Genomic DNA, 25,463 nt, shown 5'->3' with positions numbered 1-25,463 from the left:
TCACCCTTGTTTCATTTCCAAATTTAAATGTGGGATAATGTTTATAGTAAATAGAGGTCACCTCCACGTCTGGGAAGGCATTTCATCTCCGTGCACTTCTGTGCTTTCAAGAGAGCTGAATTTAATAGCAAGGCTTTTATTTACAAGAGGTTGGAAAGGGGGAGAGGTGTTTTAATAAATGAGTAATCAACGGGTAGCACCCAGCAGCTTGCTGGCGGTAGTGTATAATTTTCCTGTCTGTAACGTGCTCAAGGAGCTCTATTGAGCATTTATGAGCTCTGTGCATCACTCAGGAATCAGGCTGTGCTGTGAAGTGCACTCAACTGCTGCAGACACTGCCGAGAGGGCAAAGACAAGAGCCCGTGAATTAAAGGAAATCTCATCCCCAGGAACTCTACCAGGTCCTGGATGGTTTAGGATCACACTGTTGGACCACAGTGAAAAAAGGGGTCCTGGGGTGTCTCAGCCTCTCCCAGAAAGGGCAGGACAGACAGAAGCTTCATCCTGGAAGTTTGCATGGTCATCCCCACAGTCTGGTACTTTTTGCTTGTGTTTGAAGGAATTACCAGGCAGAGCTGTTGTGAATAATAAGTGAGCTGACACTGAAATCTGGTTGTGAGCTACTGAAGAAAGCTTTTTCCCTCTGTGCCAGAGAGTTGTGTCTTGAGTTCAGATACAGACAAATCCATACCAGATCCCTCTGGAACAAACTTGGAGGGGCAGAGCTGTAGCAGAGGGAAGGCTGTTTGCAGCTAAAAACCTGATTATAAAAACGATGCTCTGTTGCTGGGAGTGGGACCATGCAGCTCCCTCTGTGCTGTTTTCCCTTCAAAGTGAAGCTGCTCCCTTGCCCAGGGTTGCAGGAATCCTGCATTCACCTGCTCCCCCTGCACCTGAGCTTTGGAGCAGTGGCCAGCACAGTTGGGCCAAGGGTTCCAGAGCTGAGAGGGGACACAGTACCAGGCACGGCAGGGATGGGGAGGGCTGGGAGCTCTCCTGTCACCTCCTTTGTGCTGCTCTGCCGTGTCAGGTCAGGCCTTTCACCTGGCTCCTGCTCACGTTCCTTCCTGCAGGCCATGGTGAGCCTCAGCTCCTGCCTTTGGGTGCCCTTGGGAGAGGCAGATTTCCTTTGCAGACCTCTCCTGGCCCTCAGTAAGTCATTCCACAGCTGCCTGCCTCAGTTCCCCCACGCAGGGAATTCTGCAGGATCACTTAGCTCGTGCCTATCTCTCACCCCTCCCGAAGGGATACTGAGCCTGAGGTCTGTCCATTATCTGTAAAACAGATCAAAGAATGGGTACAAAATTAGATTCCTGCTTAGTTGCTTCTGGCCTTTCCCATTTCTGGGACTGCTGTTCATTTCTGGTTGTGATTTTCAGCAAGTCTGGACAATTTTGGCAGGTTTGGTGTCAGGAGTTTCTAATCTGGAGTTGTCTACAAAAAAAAGGAGGATCTGGATGTATTTTTGCCTTTCCATGACTGAAAGCTGCTGTAAGTCCCAAAAAGGCTTTTCCAATGTTAAACATTTTGTGGCTTCTGTCCTGAGGCATATTTAAAAGGCTTGGTTTTCCTAAGGTGGATAATAAGGTGAAAATTGTCTCTTATTATAATTTCTCAAGTCTAGCCCTCCTCCCACTTAGCAGCAGAACAATCCTCCCCTGCTCCTGAGCATTAAGTTCAACTGCTTAGACTTGTTAAAAACTCTGGGTTCAGCTTCCTGCCTAAGCTGTAATTTTAGGCCCTCAGTGGGTGTAAATAGACACAAATACACAAAGCAACTCTGCTGAGTGATGTTCCCTGGGAATAAGGCTCAAACATTTAATTCCTTCTCTTCACCTCTGCTGCTTGTTTCACAGACTGGGACACTGGGAAGGAATTTGGAACTTAAGCTCCTGCAAAAACTTATCATTTTTCTTCTACTGTGGAAGTTGATCTGCAGGTTTATTGGTTAAATCTAGATACAAAATAAAATGGTCATAATGGGAACCTCGTGCAGACCTTCGATGTCATTTTACATGACAATTTGCAAGACTACAAAAGTCTACAAATTAATGTGGTGACCCACCAGAAACACTGGGAGTTTGTCATTCCTTCTCCATGAATCTATGTACACAATGCTTGGAAGAGGAGGCTTTTTCTCAGTGAGTCGGAGTTTTTCCTGGGGTTTTTGTTTGGTTTTGGTTTCGGAGTTTTTTCAAGAGAAGAATAATTATAACCAGCAAGTGCTTTTGGAGTTAAAGGGGAAATCATCTTTGATAAGCCTGTCTGGAATGACTCAGCTCAGTGTTGGGGATATGCAGTAGAAAGCCAGGGACAGAGATGGGGTTTTCAGCCATTTCCCAAGGGATAACTGCTTCCCACATGGCCCTGGGGGTCCTTGCTCACAGCTGGCACCCCTCACCCTGGACAAGGGCCATGCTCAGCCCCTGGGGACGAGTGGGAGGTGCTGGAGGCTGTTAATCCATGTGCACACTCAGGTGTCAGTGCCCAGGGACATACCCACTCCAGCACAGCACATCTGCTTTTCTCACAGAGCATGGGCAGGGTGTGGGATGTGGGATCAGCCATCTGGGATCAGCAGGCCGTGTTGGCTCCATGTTCACGGGGCACCATCCCGAGAGATGATTCCCCTGCTCGGCTCCTGCACAAGGGTCAGGCATTGCTCATCAAACATTCTCACAGAAACACAGAGTGGACTGGGTTGGAAGGGACACTAAAGTTCATCTCTGCCATGGGCAGGGACGCCTTCCACTGTCCCAGGCTGCTCCAAGCCCTGTCCAACCTGGCCTTGGACACTTCCAGGGATCCAGGGGCAGCCACAGCTTCTCTGGGCACCCTGTGCCAGGGCATCTGAAAGGGAAGAATTTCTTCCCAATATCTTATCTAGCCCTGCTCTCTGTCAGTGTGCAGCCATCCCCTCCTTGCACTGTCACCCCAAGCCCTTGTAAAGAGTCTCTCTTCATGTTTCTTGTCAGCTCCTTCAGGCACTGGAAGGCCACAATTAGGTCACCCCAAAGCCTCCTCTCTCCACACTAAACAATCCAAATTCTCCCAGCCTTTCCTCAGAGCAGAGCTGCTCCATCCCTCTGATCATCTCCATGGCCCTTCTCTGGACTCACTCCATCATGTCCACATCTTTCCTATTCTGGGGACCCCAGAGCTTTGCCCCATCCCCCTGGAGCTCTGTCTGCAGCAGTCCTGCGCAGCCCCCAGTCGCTGCAGCCAATACGTGCACAAAGCAGCTGCTCAGAATATCTGGTCAAGGCTTTGCTTTTCTCCTCCCCCATGAAAACTGGCTTTTAAACAAACTACTTCCCATGGAGAAATTTCCTTTTGCGTGGACATTCCTGGAGGAGGAGAGGATGCCCAAAAAGCTGAATTGTCTGTGGCAGATACAAACATCTGATGGTGCTTAAACGGAGGGAAATGACCCCAAACACATCAATTTTCACTGGATTTGAGTGCCTGAGTGTGTTTTCTCACAGCAGCACTGTATGATTAACCTTAAGTGGTTTCCATGACTGATAAGTCCTTTCCTAGGGGCCTGCTCTGCACTGGCTGCTCAGGACATGAATTCCCAGCGCTGTCATCCCTACCCCTTCCTGACCCTTAAATCCCTCTTGGAGCACAGTCCGAGGGGATTGTCCACATTGGGCTGGATTTATAGGAAGCAAGCAAGAAAGGAGGGGGAATGTTTTCACATTCCTTTCAAACATACGTTTGGAAAATTTCCCTAGGAAAGAAAAGTGCTTACGCAGCTTGAGTTACTGTACATGTGCTTTGGATTGTGTGAAACCCTATCTGCTTTTCCTCAGCAGAGTCCTGATCCCCACAGCAGAGGCAGATCCTGCACTGGTGACTTGGTGCAGATCTCCTTCCAGATTCCACAGGCCAGGAATGCCCCCACCAGCTGCATCTGTCAGCTCAGGTGGGTGGGAGGAAGAGGAGGTGATGTTCCTTCTTGGGCTCAGGCCCACAGAACTTCTGAAAGCAAAATATCTGAGATACAAAGACTTTGCCAGAAAGACGGATGTGGGTTCAAAATGCCTCAGATATTTTATCAGGAGGTGATTCTGAAGTGCTTTCCTGCTCCACATTTTGGTACTGCTTGTACAGCTGGATAATCCCTGCCTGGGGCAGAGCATGGTTGGGATGAAAACCCCAGGACAATGCCCCCAAACATCTCACCTAAACAGAAGGGCAGAAAAGGACTGATCAAACACTCAGAGCTTGGTGTAATTAGTCTCAAGTCCTCAGTGCAGATCTCACCTCCTGTGCAGAAGTTTCTGGGGCTAAATGCTCAGACAGCTTCCCTTGCCTTTCCTGGACAGGAGGGGATTCCCTCCTCCTCTGTGCACATGTGTGTCCCCAAAAAGTCTGGGGCAAGAAGCGGTTGTGGGAATGTGTGTGGGCAGCCACACTGGAAAAACCAGATGAAATGACACCCTTTTGTCACTCCTGACAGGATCCAAGGGTGCAGACACCCATGAGACAACAAAAACCCCTTGCTGCTGTAATGGTGCTGGGGACAGTAGGAGGCTGCTTCCAGGAGATGACTGGGCTGGCACTGGTGTCCACTACTGCTGCCCATAGAAATGTGTGTCCCCACAGGGGCTCGGCATGTATGTGAGGAGGAGGAGATAGCTCCCTGAGAGAGGGAAAGGCAGGGGGAGCATTGGGAATGTGAATTTCACAAAAACAAATCTGTTCATAATTACAGTGCTGCTGGCAGTCACTGCTTTTGGGGTTGGACCCTCACCCTAAACAGACATCTCAGCTCCCCTAGACTCATTTTGGATGAAAACCGGGCAGGGCTGGCTAGAACAGCAGCTTGGGGGTAGCTTCCAGTCTCCTGAATCAGCATTTTGAGAGGCAGACATGCTGAGTTACCCCCCTTTCCTCCCCCCAGGCCTGTGTGTATATAGACAGCCATAAAACACACATATAGCTCTGTGTTAGTACACACTCCTGCCTCTGGGAAATGTCAGCCAAGATATTATTCAAAGATTGCTCAGCCTGCTTAAAATGCTGCGAGGCTTCAGAAATTACACCCTGCTCCAGGAATGGGCAAGAACTGACACAAGGCAGCAACAACCGAAAATTTCCCAGCTGTTGTGTCTGGCCTTTGGAAAACTGGAATTTCTTGGTACGGAGCCTGAAACCTTGCTCTTTCCATTCGGCATTGCTGGAGGGAGGGCACCAGCACTGAAAGGATGTATGAGAAGGGACTTGTCAGCAAGTTGCTTGTAACAACAACATTTATTTTTCTTAAAGACCTGAGTATGGAGAGGCATTAGGGGGATGGAAGAAACCCTGGCTTGGTGTGTTCTCCTTCCCAAGCCTGTCTGCATGGAGATCCCCTTGCAAGGAGCACATTATGCTCCAGAGCCCAATGGCCCCAAAACACCAGGGGAGACAGCTCATAGTTCTTGGTGAGTTAATCGAGTTGGCTGCACTCAGGGCTAAAGAAACACAACGCAAAACAGGATGAGCTCAGGAGAGCCCCACCAGATAACAAGGTATGATGTTGTGCTTGGCCTGGTTTACCTGAGTTTTCTCTGGGGACATCAGTTCTCAAAGGCTGGTGGAACAAACCTTGCAGAGGAATGCAAGAATAGCCTGTGATTCCCTTGGCTGCTGTCAGAGTATGTGCAAATTATTCTTCGAAATTCGGACTGGAATGGGAAGCAGGTTCACCAAGACCTGGATCAAGAGTGGAAGGTGTTCTATGCCAAGTTCCTGCTGCACAGGACCTGAGGCAGGTGACATTCACATGAAAGTATCCCTGGCCAGGGCCACAGGAACTGTCTGGAACTTGATGACCTTTAAGGTCCCTTCCAACACAAACCATTCTCTGATCCTACAAAGGACCTTTAAAAGACTCCACTGAGGCCCAGTCTGCCTTCCACAGATCTTTGATACATGACTTAATGAGCTGAAGCTTCAAGTGGAACACTCATAAACCCAAGATGCTCTTGCAGGGGTTGATTCCATTATATCTCACCACAGCTTTTAAACCACCCCGCTTCCTCCAGCTTACATCGTTACTGCAGCTGCTCCTGGGGCAGTCACAGTCCTTTGGCCTGGAAATTTTCCCTTTGTGGCCTGTGATGTTGTCTCTTTCTCAAAAGGTTATTGGCTATGTGTCTTCAGGGGCATGAAGGATGCTGCACGGATTTATGTTGAAGCAAATCTGTGGCAGCTCCAAGCTTCCCTCCTTCCAGCCTCTCCCCAGACCATCCACATCTTCCCTCCATCTGACAGCTCAAACTACTTCAGTGCAGACTTCTATTGTTCTCAGAGTGCTTTGATGGTGGAAACCAAACTTTGTGCTTGCAGTGCTAATTGGGTACTCTGAAAACTCTGATTTACAGCTGCATTCTACATTTTATTACCATGCCCCCCAAACCAGATCCATTCAGCCAGAACTCTATACATAAGGCTGGTATTGGGATCTGGGCATTGTGATGAAATTTTGAATAATCAGAATCTCAAACACTGCCATTTGTTCTACCAACTGTTACTCTTAAAGGTTTCTTTCAGTACATGGATGCACAAAGAAAGATCTGGTGCAAAACACTTGGACCTGGTGAACATTTCAGTGTAAGTGTGAAAAATCTGGAAGTTTGGAAAGGACAAGTCGTGATGTCTGAGGGCTTTAGCAATGATCAGTTTGATTTTTGAGTAAGAAATGCTGCAAACACAAAATCCTGAAAGAGAGAGTTGAGAAGTGCCTGGTGCTTATTTTGGCACTGAGAAATGTGGGTGTTTTGAGGAGCAGAGCACCTACAGCTCCTGTTGATCCCAGAAGAAGGACGCTGCTTCCAGGATTTGGACAACTTGCAGTGCAAATGGTTAAATGCAAGCCATTCATCACATAAGCCAGCACCAAGTAAATGATCTCATATTTATTTATGTCCCCAGCCAAATTTGTACTCATTTCCTCTGTGAAAAGCAATAAATTGCCTCAGCTAGAGGCTTCAGCATCCAGTTTTAAGCAACACGATACCCACAGTCTCCACAGTGTTGCTTGTAGTCTAGAGAGGTCACGACTTGTGCAGCAGAGGGGACAGGGAGCGCCGCCGTGGTGGCCTCTGTGCCCCCCTTTTCAGCTCCACCTCTTCCCAGGGGCCAGGGGAGGCTCAGGACCACCAGCCTCTGCCTCCTCACATGTCTCAGGAGCCCGTGTTTGTCTCTGCCAAATTTCTCCAATTGTCAAACCCTGTGAGTGTCTCCCTGGCCAGCCCTTCAGCTTTGCTCTTACAGAGGCCTGGGGTCATCGTTACATCAGTGAAGTTGACCTGTAAGTGAAATATAAACATCTGATCCGTAAATAGCAGTACAAATTTAATCATTTGGGCCAAGCTCTTAGCAAATCCATGCAATTAATACAGTGCCTTTAATCAAGGCTTGCAATCAACTCCATGTTACCATGACTTTGTTTCTGCCCATAATGTGTACAGTGCCCAGTACTGATTTCTTGTTTAGCCATCCAAGAATTTGTCATGGAGCTGGGAAGGAAGATTCACGAGAATAACCAATTCTAAGAGCAGTTGTTTTGTATTTTCAAGTTAATTAGTATTTCCAGTAACTGCTAGGGGTGTGTAGGAGGAGACACAGTAAAATCATAATTATATTTATATTTCATTATGTTTTATTTAAATTAACTTTTTCTTTTCCAGTCAAAGTAACATTACTACATTACTTTTCTGATGTAGTCCCTGTAGTTTCTAAACTCAGGCCCACAAAACCCTGCAGGGTGACTGACCCAGAGCTGGTCCATGGGCTGCAGATTCAAAGAGCCCCCATGAGCTGATGTTTTCTGTCCCTCTGCCACAGGGTTTGACATGTTAGATGTGTACCCCAGCACGTGATCAGCCCTGTTGCTGCTTAATAGTTCCACACACACCAAAATTAAAGCAGATTTGGCAACAGCTTACCCAGTGCATTCTTGTCCTCAAAGGGATACGGCTTTGTCAGTGTTTTCCAATGAATTAACACTAAGGAATGGCCCTGGAGAAAGAAGTACTTAATTGGTTCAGAAAGAGCTAAAACCTGCGCCCAGAGCAATCAAAGGAAGTTTGGCCGTCGTTTTATGAAGTTGGAAGAGACTCAGAGCATCCCATGATGGCTGCTTTGGGTTGTGGATTATGGTTATGGTTTCTCTTGCTGTTTCTGGAGCTGCAGCTTGCTCCAGGTGCATAACATTCAAAATGTCATGGCTTTGGTGTGTGAAACAGAGACAGACTGGGGACATGGAGAGGGATGGCATGGCATGGCATGGCATGGCATGGCATGGCATGGCATGGCATGGCATGGCATGGCATGGCATGGCATGGCATGGCATGGCATGGCATGGCATGGCATGGCATGGCATGGCATGGCATGGCATGGGGACTCCAGGTACAATTCCAGGCCATGAAGTGGCAAGGATGTGTCATACATCTCATTTCCCTCACTGTAGAGCTAATCTAAAATTCTGAAAAGATCTTCTCTCTATGAAATAGAGAAAGTTGTTCTCTATAAAATAGAGAAATTAAGTCTTTCTACAGAAAGACTTAATGGTGGGACCAGCAATGGTTTTGTTGGTGCCAACCCAACCGAGAGCCCTGAGGTAAACATATCTTCTCTGCAGAGCTGCAGGTGTGGCAGAAGAGCAGTTCTGTGGTAACAACACTCGTTTTTTACAAGGAAGGAGTTGTCACAGGGTGTCTTCAGGAGCAGAGCCTGTCCACGTGTTCACCCATCTGTACAAATCTCTTTTAGATGTGTGTCCATTCATGTGTTTCACTAGAAATACTCTGGTAACACTTTTCAAGAGTGTGAGAGTCCAAAGGATGTTGTAACAAACCACCCTGGCTGGAACTGGCTGGTTTGGAAAGCTTGCACTATGAAATTTATAAGACTATTCCTATTCCCTGTGCAAGTTAGAGATGTCTGTACATAAGGGGAATATTTATGTGCAAAAAAAGAGAGATGACATTTAAAGAGTCCAGGGGAGAATCATTGTCATTAAACAATTAATGAAACGAAGGACAGCGATTTGCCCATCCCTGAAAGTGTTCAAGGCTAATTTGGACGAGTTTGGAGCAACCTGCCTGTGGAAGGTGTCCCTGTCCGTGGAAAGGCTTGGAATGAGATGAGCTTTAAGGTCCTTCCTACACAAACCATTCTGTGATTCTATGAGGAATGAAAACCAGGAATTCTCCCCAAGTCAGCAACTCTATCAAAACCTGTTTTCCCCTGTGGCAGAGGAGAGGTGTGAGGTTCAGTGTGCAAACAGAAGGAGAGGTATCTTATCTCCAGATGTGTGGGGAGCTTGCTGAAAGGACAGAACCTGGGTCTCCCAAGCTCCAGGATCCGACTCAAATCACCAGACAGCTCCTGCCCTCTTCCTCTGCTGCTGCTGATACCGAGAAAGCTGTGGCCATAATCTGGTGCTAAATCTCTTCAGACCAAATAGCTTTGCTCTTAACAAAATAATCCTATAGGATGACTTGGTTCTCAGCTGAGAGCAAGAGGAAGATCTGGGCAGTGTACTCCAGTCAGGGCACGGCACCAGGAAATTAAGCTTTATTATGTGTGCTCTGGCAGCGGAGCACACACAGAAGTGATGTTTATGGCACGTGCCCCGCCATTCCATCTCTTAATTCTCACTCCTTTGCCCATCACAGGAGGGCTGGGGAGTTTTATTAGGGAGAACGAGGGTCATTTCTTATGGCTGAACAAAGAAAAAGCTGGCTGTGAAGTTTTCCTCCTCTGTGTTTTTAAGCTGCCAGATGTGCTCCCTGCTCTGCCCTGCCCATCTCCATTCCTCACTGGAATGGGCATGGCAGGTGGGGCAGGAGCCAGGGGTATCAAGAGTAAGTTCATCACCAAAAGAGCTCCAAGCCCTGGCACCCACCTCCCTCTGCTGCTGCCAGTCCTGAGGCCAGGACCACCACGGTGCCTCCTCTTTGGAGCTCAGATCTGTGCACCACCACTGCTGCCCAGACCCCAGAGAAAGGGACAGCAGAGCCCCTTGCAGGCCAGCACGTGTTCCACATGTTAATAACCCTATGGATTACCCAGCTGGCCTCTAAAAACTACATTGTTGTATTTTTTTCTCCCCAGCTTTAGAAACCCGGTAGTGGTACGTCTGAAGCCATGTCTTCAAGTGCTTTCTAATTTAAAGATTAGATACCAGACGATAAGTCAAGAGATTTGGTGTCTGGCCTTTAGCTGTACTGTAAATCTTTTTCCATTTCCCCTGGCCAAATCTGGAAAAAAAAGCTGGAGTCATGACCCAAAGCAAAATTCCTAACTGCTGTCAAGTTGCTGGAATATTTCTTTACCTCAGGGAAACTGTTACGTTGGTGAGTTCTCAGGTTTTATTTCATGGTATCATAATACTAGTAGTCAGAGGACCTGTCTCTAAGGATGTGTTCCCCAAAAATATTTGTGATTTTCAGCTGTTAACAGTAAGGCTTCAGGAACCTGAAGTTACATTTCATCACTGTTTGTGAAGTATTTTGCTGAGCATGGCCAAAAGAAGGTGCAGAAAGGTCAGACTGGTATTTTACAGTAAAAAAAATTATTCCTGAGAGGCTTTTCAGAAGAAAATGAGGAGATGCTTTAAATATGTGAAGGTCTCATGTAGACAGATCCATATTTCAGACACAGTGCATCTGTCCAATAAAGCAAAATACACCTCTCCTTAATTTTGAGCTCCAAATGACACATTTTTAATTGTAGCCCCAGGAACAAGGACTTTGTGGTTCCTTCCTACTCATTTAACACTGCTCAGGCTCTGCATGAGCTTGAACTTGCAGTTCATTCAACATATTGATGCTAAGCATTGTTGAAGCCACCAGGTTTCACTCCAATGGATTTCCTATCAAAAGTATTTATTTTAAGGGATCTCTGTTCCCAAATGCACAGTTGTTTAAAATTTCCGGAAAAGGTTTGTCTAGGCTCGTTCAGAATTGGACCTTTGCTCACTCACAAAGTTCATGAACCTTCACAACTCTCTAGGTGAACTTTGCCTGACTTTCCCATGTAAAACCAAATCCCAGTCTGGGTCAGTCTCATTTGGTTTCGTGTTTCACTACAGACATTTTTGCACGGCTCAAGTTTTAAAGACCCAAGCGTGGGATAGATGCAGAGCTCCCATAAACACAGGCAACAGCCATGACTGTAGTTGTGCATCCCAGTCAATTTGTTTGATGCTGAAATGTGTTTTCCTGTATCAAAATCCTGGAGTAACTGTGATGTGAGTTAGTAGCAAAGCAGAAAGAGAAGGGGAGTGTTTATTGCTCATATGTTAAAATAATTCCACCGAAGTTTGATTCTGTCCAAACCTCTGTTTGGTCTAAAGCAAGTTTGCAGAGGTACCAAAATGCTGAAGGAGGCAGCTCAGTTTGTTCTGAAATGACCACACAAAAGGGCAAAGACATTGTCTAGAAATATACACTATAATGCAGAGTATAGAAAGCCTGCCAAAGGTCTGAACTAGATAATTCTCTCATGCTTTCTCCTTGCAAGACCCCAAAGAGGCAGTGCCTCCTGTCCAGGAGCAGGAGCCAGCCCTCAGAGGAGGATGCTCAAATGGGAGACAGATCAAAGCAGGGCTCTGCAGGCTGTGCTGTTGCAGGTCCTGTCCCCTGAAGGGACAAGCAGAGGCAGGGAGGACAAATGGGGTGGGTAACAAATGGTGTGATAGCAGTGTCAGTCGTGGTGAAACATCAGTCTGGCCCTTTGTTAGGGTGTGCTGCTCAAGCAAAGGCTGCATCAGCACTTGGTTTAGCTCAAACACCAATTTATGTTCAGCCCTTTGGACTAAGGCTGATTTTCTAGGAATTAACCTGGCAGTTCTTTCAGCTTGTGTCTAGTTCAAGAGTTTCTTTAACCTCTCACCCCTGCAGCCTCAGTCCCAGGGCACAATTTTCTAAGAGTGACTGAGGTTGTAAGTCTGAAATCGAGACCCTACATCAAAAACAAGGATTTGTGCACAGCTCCTCCATCCTTGGGAAACACCTGTACCCTCTGCCCATCCTGTCCTGTCCTTGAGCTGAAAATTCCTTGGTGGCTGGAGAGCTGGGGGTGTTCACCTGGAGAAGAGAAGGCTCTGGGGACACCTTAGGGCCCTCCCAGTGCCTAAAGGAGCTGTAGAGAGATTTTTGACAAGTGGCTGGAGTGACAGGACAAGGGGGAACATCTTTTCACTGCCAGAGGATAGGGTTAGACAGGATATTGGGAAGGAATCATTCCCTGGGAGGGTGGGCAGGCCCTGGCACAGGGTGCCCAGAGCAGCTGTGGCTGCCCCTGGATCCCTGGCAGTGTCCAAGGCCAGGCTGGATGGGGCTTGGAGCACCCTGGGATAGTGGAAGGTGTCCCTGCCCGTGGCAGCAGGTGGAACTGGATGGGTTAGAAAGTTCCTTCCAAGCCAAACCATTCTGTGATTCTACGATATTTTGGGGAAATTTCCAGCTACTTTGATTATGAGCACCACGTGAGCCAAGGGCAGTGATTTACGACTGAAGCAACAGAATTGTCCTACAGAATTGTTTATTGCCTGTCAGAAAGCTGGAATAAATGTGTCTTCTTCAGCCAATTCTGTTGTGAAGTAAAATTCAACAGCTTAAACCCCCATCTTTGGGATGTGACTGCAGCCACCTTGCCTGATGGGTGATGGCTCATTAAGCCATGAAACCTTGATCAGACCAAGCCGAGAGAACCAACAGCAATAACTTGCTGAAAGAGTTGCTGCTCTCCCAGAAGCTCTGCTGTTGCTCAGATAGGAAACTAATGCTCCACTTCTGTGCTGTGAAGCCTTTTGCTAAAAGCAGTCTCTGTGCTGGAAGTTTGGAGTGTGGTAAATATGTCACCAGTTCCTAAAACACCTACTGGGACCCAGAGACCAGGAATCCTGATTTTTCTGTCTGACAGAAATGTTAAAATTAGTAGGCATTTGGTTGAATATAACTGATAGACTGGGGAGGAGCTAGTCTGGCATTTGTAGGGAGAAATTGCACTTCACAAATCTATGGCAACTATTTGAAGTGTCAAACAACCCTTAGCTAAGGCTGACAGAGTCAGTAGGCTTTTAACAAGCCCCTCCCCAGGAGGGAAAGATTTTTCATCAACTACAAACATAATAATAAGCAAACAAAGAACAGGAGGAAACACTTGGGTTTTAAAGAGAAGTGTTTTCCAAACACTCAGGAGGATTATTTAGAGCTAAAGCTGACTGCCAAGAGGTGTAGAAGGATGTCCTGGTACTGGGGGGTATTTGGGAAAATGGCAGGTGAGATTGGATTTTGTCAAATGCAAGGTAAAGCACACAGGAGAAAGCGAGCCCAGCCACAAGCACACCCAGTTATCACAGCACCAGAGAATTTACTGTGGATCAGCCTGTACAAACATCAGCTTAGTGCTCACCAGAGACCAAAAGGCAGGACTTATCACAGACAAATACTGAACAGCACAGAAAACACTCTGTGTGATTATATAAATCCCTGGGGTTGGGATTCTGTGTGCACTCCTATTCATCTTCCCCAAGAAGGATATAGAAAGCTATGGAGGAGGAAAACAAGTAAAGGAATGACTGCCCTGAAGGGATATGAGAGAGGGCTTTCAGTCACACACAGCGTGGAGGAGATAACACCAAAACCCCTTGTCAGAGACTTAAAATAGAAGAGGATTCAGGATTGGGAAGAATCATTCATCCACGCTGCTGGCAGTCCCTGACCTGCTGGTAGCTGCAAGGAGTAGGACAGGGAGGGAGAGGTCCCTGCAGGCTCTTCTCTTCCTACCTGTGGTCACTGGCTTTGGTGGACCTTCAATCTGACCTCCAAAGGACCTGGGATAGGGGTGATACCGCTTTCTATACTCTGCATTATAGTGTAATGTTTCTAGACAATGTCTTTGCCCTTTTGTGGTCATTTTAGAACAAACTGAGCTGCCTTCTTCAACATTTTGGTACCTCTGCAAACTTGCCTTAGACCTCTGATACCTCCTATCCTCTGCCATATCTTTAGCTGCCATCTGGTTCCATTCAAATCTGTTTTCTAGCTGAAGACGAGACTGGCCTGGCCTGCTACAGCAGCACCTCCTAAAGATGATTCTCCCTTTTTCCAGCACAAATTGCCCTTGGTCCTTCCTAGTCAATGCCATTTGTGTGTTGGTGAAGTCACTTTAAACCAAAGGGGCATTTTGCATGGAAATGCCTTTGGGAATGAGCAGGCAACCTGTGCTAAAAGGCAGGTGATGAGGAGCTAAGGGCACTGCTGCCTTTTTGGGCACAGCTACTGGATGAAAGAGACTCCTCCGGGGCAGGTATAAAACCTGGAGCTGTTTATAATTCAACACACCTCTTGGTTGGAATCACCTTTTCTGGTAAATGAGTTTTGGGTTCATTTAAATCTGGGCCCAGTCCAAACTTTTATGATTTATGAAACAAAAGCTGGGTAAGATCATCTACTCTTGTTCTCAGGCCAACAGTTTAAACTCCCATCAGAGATCCTAGTGGGGAACTCTTCCTGAGAAATCCTAAAGTCTGGTGATGGATGAACACATGCCATGAGCTGAGGATGGTTGTAGAGCAGTGAGTGAAATGTCTTTTGTGACCAATCTCACTGTGAAAGTCCAACAAGACAAGCAGTAAATCTTGAAAGAAGACCTGGCCACATAGAAGAGTATTTGATGATGAGGGAAGATTTGGGGCTGTAATGAGGTGGGAATACTAGTGAAACACAGTATCAGAGGAGAGGGCTGTCTTTCTGCGAGGATTCCAGCTATTTTTGTAGTGGGTCACCCTCATCAGTGTTCACAGCAGCTCAGCAGTATCCTGACATAACCTTCAAAATCTGCCACATGGATCCTGTTTAACAGACATTTTTCTAGTCCTTTTAAAAGAGCACTTCACCTTTTCCAAAGAAAAATCCATACAAACTTTCACCACGAATATCCAAAGCCCTGAAATCCAGGGTTAAATGGCCAGGAAGCCTCATTTCCAGCAATCAGGTGCTTCCAGAGGAAAGTCTCCCAAACGATGAGCTAAGCTGGAGCACTGAGGCTGCACGGAGGAAGGTATCCAGTGATTGCTGGAGTACAACTTGTCTTGGTCGCTGCCCAGGATGATCGCATGTTGAAGTTATTGCTCTTCCCAGATATGCAGCACGCACGGCCAGCCCGTGGCCAAAATCAATTAGGGGTGATCACATCACACCACAGAAGGCACACACAGTGTCAGCCCTCAGCGAGGAGCAGCACTGCTGATTAGCTCATGGAGGCTTTAACGGGGAGAGCAGCGGGTGAAGAGTTCATGACAGATTATTCATGCTTCGGATTTCCTCCCGTTCCCTCTGTTGGCAGATTGACCCTGACTTTCCCCAATACTTTCATAACTCACAGCTACTTGGTGACTGATTTTGGTGGCACAGCTCATTTGAGAAGGCTCCATTTCTGAGCTGTTTTTTAATGACTGAGCTCCCTCCACCCAAAGGTTTCAAGGGGTCCTGTACCATGATGGAAATGTTTTAAGGAAGCACAATGGTGAAATACAGAGGGATCCAACAGCCAAGTGGCAAGAGCAGAACCCCTCCATTGCTTTCTTCTGTGTTTTCACCCCTAAACTAAAATATTTGGTACCCACAACCCAATAACATCCCCAAAGTGCCTTCCCACTGACCCCTATGGGTTTTGGGTCAAGGTTGGACCTCCTCACTCCTTGATGTGATACCACAACCTGCTTTCATACAAACGGGTGCTGAAGTCGCACATTCAGGCTTCCAGGTCTGAAAGCACTGGGGTCAAAACCCATTTCAGTCAGGAGAACTAGAGCAGAAAATTCTTTGGCCCTCCTCAGAGATGAGGGAAAGTAGAGGATGAGCTGGGCAGGAGCCCACATGTGCTTGAACAGAAAGCTCTGATGTTTCACAGACGTGGGGAGGAATCCTCCGAGAGACACAAAGCACAGCCCGGGCTGGGTGAGCTGCTCCAGCTCCTGCTTCAGCATAAAAGCTTGCCCAAGGAATCCATGTGCTCATGCAGAAGGGACAGGAAAACAAGCTCTTCATCCTAAAGCTTGCCTGGGTTATCACCCATGATAATGTCACCAAATCCTCTGAAATCAGGATAAATAAAACCCTCTAACACCGACTTTCTGCTGTTAGTGAGTCAGGCATTACTTTATTCTTGGCCAAGGCCTGTGTGTGCGGCCAACACAGTTCTGGCCTCCACACAAACACTGATACAAAATTTTTCCGCTTATTTATACATTTTTGGCAAACAAAGAAATTAATGTTCATTGGTTCAAAATTACATCATTCATTAATTAGTAGTCTGTCCTCTATTGGTTATTGATTTTTCACTGTTCATGCTAATTTCTCCATATTTTTAGTGCTTTTTCCTCCGGCAGGGACTTTCCAGCACACATATAGTGAGTCTTTATTAATATTTTCTTTATCTTCTGGTTTCTGCAAAATGTCCTTGTGGTCCATAATTCTGGACTCCTTATATCCAACTTCAACAAGAACAAGGCTTTGTTCATTGGAGCATATCAAAGTAAGTTTATCAAAACTCAAAGTTTCAGTAGTTTTCCCCAAGCTCCAAAAGCAGCTTATGTCAACTTTGCTAAATGCTCGTTAAAAGTAATTTAAGACCAACACACTATTTTTAATTAATATCGACCGGTATCAATAATTAAAACAATGAATTTAAAAGTTCATTAACACCATTGACTAAAATTATTTAAAAGTTCTATTTTTTCTAACCATAAAGCTATTCTTGGGGACACTGAGGAGTGACACCTGGGACAAAGCAGCTCCAAGGCTCCTGGCAGGGGTAGGCTGGCAGCTTCTCTTGTGCTCCAGGGAAATTACGGACCAGACACGGCCACCTTTGTAGAGTGTCACAGTTTTGGGGGTCATTTTGATGAAAGTCTGGTTGCATCTGAAGAGCTCTAATTATGCCTGTGATGCGAAGAAGCAGCAGAGAAGAGAGTTCAGGCCACCCTGACCCCACCCTGACTGCCCAAAGGGTGTCCACCTCCATGGACAATGTGTCTGTGATCACCCTGGCCCAGCCCTGAAGACAAGGAGGGGTTGGAGACACTCCTGGGGAGGTCAGTGGCCAAACACAGTCCACCTGAGATGCTTTCTGAGGGGGTCTGGAGGAGCAGGAATGTGTTTGAGGACACCTGCCCTGGCTGCTAACTGAGGAGTTGATTCAGCTGTGTTAGACCAGCATTCCCCAACACCTCTGCTCCACTGCTCCCTTAGGCAGCTCTTCTCAGAGGGTGAGAGCCACACTCTAATCCTTGGATCCTGCCAAGGATTCAGTGGGGATTACTGAGATGTCTAGGAGCTGCAATTTATAGCAAATATTCATAATTTTACAGTGTTGGTTTTCCTCCTGTTGATATGCAGGTGTTTTGCTTTTCCTGCCACCGTTCTTGCCCCAGTCTGCCAGCCAGAGGCTTTAATCTGACACAGGATTGTTGGTAACCAAGTGGCCAGTGTCCTACGTGGACATTTGGGTGATGTGATGAGGCTGCTCAGGATGAAGGATTGGAAATTATAACTTCACTGTGAGAAGATCAAAAAAAAGAAAAAACCAAAAAGCCATTTTAGCAGGTTGTATGAGATCTCAGAGGAGTTTGCTGGACTAAAGGATCTTGCAGCACCTGCACCTGACCCCCCAGAGGGTTTGAGTGGTGACAATGGGGTGTGCCCACCATTTTGGGGCTCAGAGTGTGCCTCTTTCAGCCTCCCAGGGAGGCAGAGCTGCTGTGGCTGGGATGGTGCAGCTTTCCCGGCTCCTCCGTGGGCATGGAGTAGTGGAGTGGTGTGAGAGTGCCAAGGAAGTGGAGTAAACAGCAGTAAAAGGGGCTGGCTGCTGTGGCAGGTGGGAATGATAGCCAGCCACTGGGAGACGGGAATGTTTTCCAAAAGGGAAAGTTTTCAGCAGGATTTAACAGCAAGTAAAAGGAGCCCTTGAGGACTCATGAATCCTACAGAGCTGCAAGGTCAGGGAGAGAGAAAAGCAAGTTCTTGTGTATTGTGGTGACAAATCCGATATAGGGAGGTGGAATAAGTTGCTCATACTGGCAAGGCCTTCAAGGGCAAAGATTGCCCAAGCTCTCCTTAAAAAATAAATAAGTTGTGGGAGTTTTTTGTGGATTTTTTTTAAGCATCCCAGCTGTTTTTGCAGGGAGTTCCTCTGTCAGGAAGTAATGAGATCTTGCTGCCTGATTGATAAAACACACACAGTAAAGAGGTTTCATCTGTTGTGGTCTTCAGGGCATCACTGTGCTCTGCAATATATATATTAAAAAAAATTACTCTGCTGACTCATGCTCTGCTCTCTGGAAACTGCAGCCTTCTTGGCAATCCCCCTCTTCTCCACCCTCCACCCCTGGCATTATTTCCCTTGACAGCCATTTCCTAGTTTCATTTTTTTTTTAAATCAAACTACAACCAAAAGAGTATAGCTTGTGAAAGGCAGTGTTTTGTCTCCTCTAATCCTATTGGGAACAGATGGAAGACTACAGAAAATCATCTCTGGAAAAACCCTCCAATATCTCTAGCTGCCCATGTTCTGTTGTGGTGCACACAAATCTAACCATGTGCAAGGCAGACCTGAATGTTATTTTCCCTAATTACTCTTGTAAAGGGACTTGAAAAGAGTTTGGGTGAGAATTGTGAACGTTTCAAAGCTACTTCTATTTCAAAGCTTTCTGGAAAACAATACAACTTAAGACATTCAAATGCTGTTTTTCCTAAACAGTACTATTTTGGAGAGGTTTTTTTTCCTATTGAACTGATGGTTTTACTTGGGATTTGTTTGCAAGATGAAGGCTAATCTGTTCTAAGAGTTGCTAAATCAAGGCCTCTGATATTTTTTCCCTTTGGAAGATTCTTTTTCCCCCCTTTTTTCTGTGTTCTCAGTGCGAGCTAATGTGGAAAGTGCTCTGAGCATCTTTGGAATGTGATTTGCTCAGAGGAGAAAAGACTTTCAGAACCAAGTTGTGTTTCCAGTGTCCTCACATCCATCATCTCTTTTCAGCCTGGTCTTCCATGTCTGTTCTAGTCATTGGCTGCTGTTTCCAAAACAACAAACCCCTCGGTGGTCAGGAATTCCTGGTCTGACTTGGTGGCCTCAGGCATCTCTGCTGGGAAGAAGCAGGGTGGATACATGGTGAGAGGGGACAGAGAACTCTTAATCCCCCCCAAACATCAATGATGCTAGAAGGTTTTTTTTTTAACATTTAAAAAAACATGAGAAAAAAAACATAACAATACTTAATTTACCATTTTAAGAAGTGTGGGCAGCAGGATCAGGGAGGGGATTGTGCCCTGTTGGGCTCCAACATCAGAAGAATGTAGAGCTGCTGGAGAGGGTCCAGAGGAGGCCACCAAGGGCTGGAGCCCCTCTGCTCTGGAGTCAGGCTGGGAGAGCTGGGGTTGTTCACCTAGAGAAAGCACCGGGGAGACCTCAGAGATCCTTCCAGTGCCCTAAAGGGGCTCCAGGAGAGCTGGAGAAGGGTGGTGAACAGGATCCTGGGGTGACAGGACAAGGGGGAAAGGGTTAGAGGGCAGGGTTAGATGGGACAGTGAGAAGGAGGACCCTGTGAGGGTGCTGAGGCCCTGGAACAGGGTGCCCAGAGAAGCTGTGGCTGCCCCTGGATCCCTGGAAGTGTCCAAGGCCAGGCTGGACAGGGCTTGGAGCAGCCTGGGATAGGGAAGGTGTCCCTGCCCATGGCAGGTATGATGGTATGATTTTGAAGCTTCCTTCCAACCCAAACCCATCTGTGACTCCATGATTTTACTATGATCACTTTGCCCTGTTTGAGATTATCCTAACACATCACCTTGGGAATTGCAGGAGGAGGAGGAGATGATCCTAGGTTTTTCCCAGGAGGAGCAGGTCACATGTGAATCAGTGCTGGTCTCCCTCCTGCTGTTACTAAGGTTTTCCTGTATTTGTTGTGTACCTGGCTATACTTTTATATTTTCTTTTCCTTTTACTACCTCAGAGTCATGGAACTACTTGAGATGCTGAGGGGCTTTTCTCTTCTTTTAACAGAAAAGCTCTGTCCTCACTGATGCAGAGGAAGTAATGAAAAATACAAATGCAATTAGTCATACTCAGTTATGTGATAAGGCTGAATAATCAATGTCTTTAAAGGCTGGTGTTGCCAATAAAAATCCCTCATGTATTTTCTTTAATAATGGCTGGAGACTGTTAATTCTGTTGCTTGCCCACTTGGCTGTTGTGGGTTTGTTCTCTCAGAATTGTGATGAGCCCATGAATTCAGCTGGAAAGAGGAAAGTGATGCTTTCCACAGCATTTTGAGGCGTCAAGTACCAGCATATCCATTGACACCCCTGTTGCAAATGTTCACTCTTGCCCTTTGGGGCTACAGTTCCATTTCCTGGAATTGTCTCTAAATTAGGAACTGGAAATCACAGACTATCGAGGTAGGGGTTGTATTTCTTGTAGGATGCTCAGTACAGACCAATGTGTCTCTTAGTGCAACTGAAGTAATGTGGATGAGGTGAGCTTAGAGGGGTTTGGGGAAGGCTCATCAGGTGTTTTATGTATTCTTTTTCTTTTCTGTGGTAGTTGAGATTTGTGATGTTATGCAGTCCTATTTGGCTGTCATGCTTAGCTTGGTGACAAAATTCACATCCTGACAGAAAGAAGGAGGATTTGCCACAGGATTGACTGAAGCTGCATCTCCTGCCTTGCCTCAGAAAGGCTTCTTTAGAGAAACTGGGAAGGAAAACAGAGTGGGCCAGAACGGGGGTTTACAACCTGAGCACCCATAAACTCATCAGCAGAGTTCTCCCAGCCCATTCAGGTTTGCATAGCTGGAAATTCTGACCCCACACCTCCCATCTGGAGCAGCAACAAGCAGCCCCTTCAGCATTCCCTAGCCTGGGAAATGACACACTCATTTAGTCTGAGGCAACTTGAGCTTGGGCTCCCTCTGCACCAAACAGGGCTCCTTACAACCATCCCAAGGAAAGGCAGTTTATGGCACAACTGAAACACTTCCAAACCTTTTCAGTTCTTTACTGGAGACAGGAGCACAACAGGTCTGCAAGATCTTCCTGCATTTCTCCAAAACTTGGGTGCACCAAGCCCATGTGTGGGACTGTGGGATGCTACCGCAGCCTCCTGGGAAAGTCACGATTTTTCCACGACCTGGAGCACTTTCCATCTCTCTGCTTGCTGGGCTGTGAGTGTTCTGGGGCAGGCACCATATTGTTTTGTTCTATTTCTTACAATACTTGGTAAAGAGAAGGCTGTCTTGGCTCTTCACCAGGTCTCCAAAGTGCTAAAATATTACTAACCTTGTAATAAATCTCAAATTTTTATTATTGTCTCACACTCCGCAGCTTATTTTGGCTCTGGGAATCTGCAAATTTGGACCAAAAAAATGTAAAAACTTGTCAAAGTGGAGCAAATGAGAGCACCCAGCTTCAGTCTCTTTAGCAAGACACAACTGTGAATCACTGCTCCTTGGGGAGAAGAACACAGGATTTCCTGGAACCACATTCAGGACTTGACAGAGCTGTTTGATCTTCAACTGATGTTTTGTTTTTGTTTTCTAAGCAGCAATAACATCATTTTAAGCTATAAAAAGACCATTTTCCCTTGTCCTTGAAGTGAGTCATTAATTAGTTAATAACATGAATTAATTACTGCCTATGCATAATTAAGGGGGCCATATTTGTTTTATCTACAACGTTCTTTCTAGTGGTGCATTTTTATTAACAGTCTCTCAATATCCAGTTTTCCTCATCCCCCTCAGGATCAAAAATTCTCCTTAAAGTCTGGTGTAACACCTGTGCCTGGGATGTAATGAAATGCAACCCTCAAGCTCACCCAGGATGAGAGATGCAAAATAATTACTCTTGGATGACAAAGAAGCCCCGAGGGCTGCGCTCACAAAAGGATGCCTTGTTTCTCTGGAAGGTTGGATCCCTGCCTGCCCTGCTCACCAGGAGCCACGCTGTGTTCCTGGGCTGGGAATTGCGTGGCCTGAAACTTTTGACAACTGCTTGGTCAGATTTAGTGGCTAAATAAACGGTTTGTCTCATTAATTACTGGGATCTTGCTGATGGGGCCGCACACGGTTCATGGGGAAAAGTTTATGTGCACATTTCAAATGTCCTCAGATAAAACAGAACTTCTTTGATGGAGATTCTCCTGCTTGACAAGCAGGGAAGAAACAAAATCCAAGCCTGCCTGGGAGTGCCTGTCCTTCTTCAGGGAAGACAGTTTAATGCTCAGCTTGGGATGCTTGGCTCTTGCCTCTTCCCTCAGTGGCCTCTGTCCTCTCTACACATGGCCCCAGTCAGGTGCCATGGTTTGTCCTTGGAATCAAATTTCTGTTACCTGGGAGTAGCAGTGAGTGAGATGTGCTGCATAGACAAGCAGGAATATATCCCTCTGCCACAACCCTTCACCAAATTTGGGATAGAGAAGACCAGTGCTGAGTGAATATAAAAACCTTTTCCACGTGTCACAGCATCTCTTAGTATCTCACCATTATTCCTTTATCACAGCACATTAAAAATGCTTTCCCACACACAAACAGAATAGAAACCTGACAAATCCAAATAAGAAAATTAATCTGTTTGTTTCCTTTACTGAAGTGGTAAAACTGCCTTGGTGATTCCAGAAAGCTCTGGGTACTTCAGGGGCACAGTCTGTGCTATTCTTGGGCATTTGTCTGACCAGGTAGCTGGGCAGCCTAGGAAAGTCCAGACATCTATTTTTAAAAATGCAACTTTATCAGATTTTCATCAGGTCTTTCACCATGTCCTTGGCCCCTCTGTGTGCAGCTGGGATCTCAGGAGTGCCTGACTCAGCTCATGTTCTGCAGCACCAAGATCTCTGCTATTCAAGGGTTTGTTTGTGGTTTTGTTTGTTTCAGCTTTTGTCAACTTGTTCATATAACACAAGGAGAACTATTTACTTTAAGTCCAGGCTGAAAAATATATATTAAATTTGTCTTTCTGGATTAACCTCCCCTCCTTCTTTCTCCTGCTGTCTCTGAAGTGGAACTAATTGGAGTTTTTTCCTGGCCTTAGCTTCTATTTTTACAAAATGACAAAATGTTTAGTTTTGTGATGTATGTTCGGGAGGTGTGTTTTATTTTTGGTTATTTCCTTTCTCTGTGACCAAGTGTGATCTGATTGTAATGCTGTGAGTGATGGGCTAAACCAGAGCTCCCTTCTCCCTTGCTGCCAGTGTCTGAAGGATTTGTTATGCCCAAGTGTCAGACAAATCCATTCAGTGCAAACAGGAAAAACTCCTTCCTTCCCATTTCTAGTGTGTTTCCCCCGACCCTTTGTAATCACAGCTCATTGGATGTTTTGTTAAATGTAAATGTCAAATACACCCCACCCCAGCAGCCAGCCGAGACAAACATCTGGACAGAGCTTGCACAGATGTCCACTGGGCCTTTTTTGCTGAAGGTTTTCTTTGGAGTAGTTTGGTTTTTTTCACATGCACTCTAAGAACTGTCAGGCTGCAAGAAGTGAAACGTGGCTGCCTGTCACCGTGTGTGATTTGTGCAGGCCTCGGTGGGACTGCAGGGAGCTCAGGGAGTGAGGTCCTCCCTCCCACTGACACATCCACCCCTGGCTGCGGGGCATGCAGCCCCACGGAGGGGTTTGGGTGGCACTGGGGAGGGGCTGTGCCATGGGACAGGGCCATGGGGCTGGGGAGGGGCTGTGCCATGGGACAGGGCCATGGGGCTGAGGAGGGGCTGTGCCATGGGACAGGGCCATGGGGCTGGGGAGGGGCTGTGCCATGGGACAGGGCCATGGGGCTGGGGAGGGGCTGTGCCATGGGACAGTGCCATGGGGCTGTGCCATGGGGCTGTGCCATGGGGCTGGGGAGGGGCGGTGCCATGGCAGTGAGGACGGGGATGCCCCTGGGATACTGCCTGCCCCTGGGACACTGCAGGGCTGTGCTGGCGAGCGCTGAGAGGTTGCTCCAGAGGAAGTCTGGGATAGCAAAGAGGCGGTGGAGCAGCAATCTGAGCAAATCTGAGACTGCCAGCTCCTCGCAATGGAAATCTTGCTGATAGGTGGCTATCAGCTCATCCTGCCCAGGTCAGCTTCCCGCAGGAGTGAGTCCTCCTGCCTGCTCCTGGCCCCAGGCACACTCAGCTCCCAAGAGAGCTGATTGCAGCTTGGCCCTTGAGGCGAGGAGATGGCTCCAGCATCAGCTAGTGTCATGAGCTCATTCCTTAATACTTTTCCACAAGCTTGAGATTCGTTTAGCAGGTAAGGGAGAGTTGGCAACTGTCATGATTTGCAAAACAAAAATACTCCTCTGCTCTGTTTAGTTCCTTCCAGTTTGTTTGACTTGGAGCTCAAGCCATATCAGCATCTCTTCATCTTCACCCTGGCTTTAAACCTACCCTGTGAAATGCTAATGCTGGCTTTGCTGCCCGCGTTTGGGATCAGGGAAGCCAGAAGGGTCAAGGCAATTGAAAGCGTTCTGGAGAGCTTCCACAGCCCCAGAGGTCCAAAGGCCACTGGCTCACCTCCGTGTGTGGGGTGGAGGAGCCTTTGAGGCACTTGAGGAGCTGTCTGTTTGGGCTGGTTTCTCTGCTGCTGTCTCACTGGTCCCTTGGAAGATGTACCGAGCACTCGAGCAGAGGTTGTGACCCCTCTGTCCTCTCTCAGAGGTGCCTGTGCTGCCACGGGTCAATGTGGGCTTGACCTCTGACCGTGAGCCTTGAGTGCACAAGTCCTGGGAGCTGCACAGCAGGTCCCAATACCTGTTCTCAGCTGCAGCTTCTTCCTCTCTCCCTCACACCCTCTTTGCTCTGGAGAAATCGCCTGAGGCCCTGAGCCAGCAGCGCTGTGTGTTCCCTGCTGTGCCCCAGGCCCTGGTGACAATCCTTTGGTCCCTTCAGTGCTTTGGATCAGGGGAACGCTGCTCACGGCTGGATTTGCTGCCGTGTAGTCTGTGAGAGCAGATCCTGGATTTGCTGCCGTTCAGTCTGGTGAGAGCAGATCCTTCTTCCCCACCCAGGAGGGCATGAAAATCACACCCTGTCCATCCCTTTGTGTTCCCAGTAGCCTGTGTGGTCTGTGAGGAGTTCCACAGGGGTCCCAGGTGAAGCAGCACTGACCCAGCCGGCCGTGACCCCCCAAGCTGCGTGTGGGGCGTGTGTGTGCTGGGGGAGTGATCCAGCCTCTGCCTGGGAACAACCTCTGCTCTTTCTCTCTGTGGAAAATATGTGCTTTTCTTCCCGACTCTGCTGCTCTCTGGGGAAAGCTGAGCTGTTGACAAGAGTGAGTGGTGATATCCCTGCCTTCCTCCCCCTGTGGAGGGACGTGGCTGCGCGCAGGGCTGAGGCTGGACACAAGAAATGAGGATGGGCCTTCTCCTCGTGTTCTCTCAACTCAGTGGCTGGGGAGGAGACGTGGCTGCACTCCCTTTATCCA

Source organism: Prinia subflava, chromosome 6, assembly GCF_021018805.1.
Source record: "Prinia subflava isolate CZ2003 ecotype Zambia chromosome 6, Cam_Psub_1.2, whole genome shotgun sequence".
Lineage (NCBI taxonomy): Eukaryota > Metazoa > Chordata > Aves > Passeriformes > Cisticolidae > Prinia > Prinia subflava.
Note: the sequence above shows the minus strand (reverse complement) of the source record.